Source organism: Chiloscyllium plagiosum, chromosome 8 (assembly GCF_004010195.1).
Source record: "Chiloscyllium plagiosum isolate BGI_BamShark_2017 chromosome 8, ASM401019v2, whole genome shotgun sequence".
Taxonomy (NCBI): domain Eukaryota; kingdom Metazoa; phylum Chordata; class Chondrichthyes; order Orectolobiformes; family Hemiscylliidae; genus Chiloscyllium; species Chiloscyllium plagiosum.
In genome coordinates, this window is record NC_057717.1 from 80,316,439 (window position 1) to 80,317,780 (window position 1,342).

Below are 1,342 nucleotides of genomic sequence, written 5' to 3' on the forward strand. Positions count from 1 at the left end.
CCCCCCCCCCCCACGACAGCAACCCAGCTGTCTTTATCCTGTGTCTGGGGAGTGACCACTTTCATGTACATCCTCTCAATGTCCTCCTCAGCCTCCCTGATGATCCGTTCTTCAACCGGCTCCAGTTCCAGCTCCAGTTCCCTAACTCGGTTTTCGAGAAGCTGGAGTTGGGTGCACTTCCCGCAGATGTAATTGGCAGAGACATGTGAAGTGTCTCTCACCTGCCACATACTGCAGGACGAACATGCAACTGCCCTAACATCCATATCCCGCTACTTTGTTAGCCTGCGCAGAATTAACAAAGGAAGAGAAGAAGAAAAAAGAGAAACCTGAAAACTTACCTAGTTTACAGACTCCTAGTATGGTTAGAGGAGGTGGGTTGGAGGGAGGCTATACGATGTAGACTCGGGTTTAGATCTCACCAACTCATAAACTTCCCAGAAGTCCTTCGCTCCTCCCTCGCACATCTCAGCAAATGGAGCCCCGGAGCCTGAAGTAAGTCGTTTAAACAGTTAGGCTCACCTTCCCAGAAGTCCTTCGCTCCTCCCTCGCACCTCCCGGAAAATTGTTTAGAGAAACAGTAGAAAACAATTGCTTGCCTGGACTCTGTGAACCTGCAGGTGATTATCCTACAAGAGACTGTGAAGAACTGTGTGAGATAACAGCTCCTGCCTTCTAAAACTGTCTGTCTATGCACGGTGGGAAACCAGAGGTGAATCAGGAGAAAGGGTATTTCCTTTGGATCATCAAATTAGTTGCAACAACTGTGAAGTGCAGAAGACGGTACCGTCCGCGGGATTGTTCGGGAGCATCAAGAGAAGTCAAGATAAAACATTTGAAATAAACTTCAAAACCCATCTCTAAACTGAGCAGACTGATTCTTCTGCTTTTCGTCTGAACTGCTCACTTCCCTGAATCGCAATCTGCATGTTGGATGTGAGCTGCTCGGACACTCTCCTGTGAGGTAGAAAGTTCAGACTCTCTCTGGAAACATTAGGCTTGTATCCTCCTGTTTCACGAAGGCTGCAAAATGTAAACAATCTGCCCTTCGCTGTGTTAGCAGTTTACAGTATATATAACATACAGCGCAATAGAGGCCCCTGAGCCCAGGATACTTCTGAATTCTGTCCTTTCTCTGTCACCCCGCAAATTAGACCTGTGTCCCCTCGTGCTATTCATCACCATTTGAATATAAATTACCTCTAACCTTCGACCCAATCTAAACTTCTGATTATCTTATATGCCTCAATTAAGTCACCTCTCAAACTTCTTCTCTCTAACGAAAATAGCCTGAGGTCCTTCAGCCTTTGCTCATAAGCCCTTCACAAATACCAGCAACATC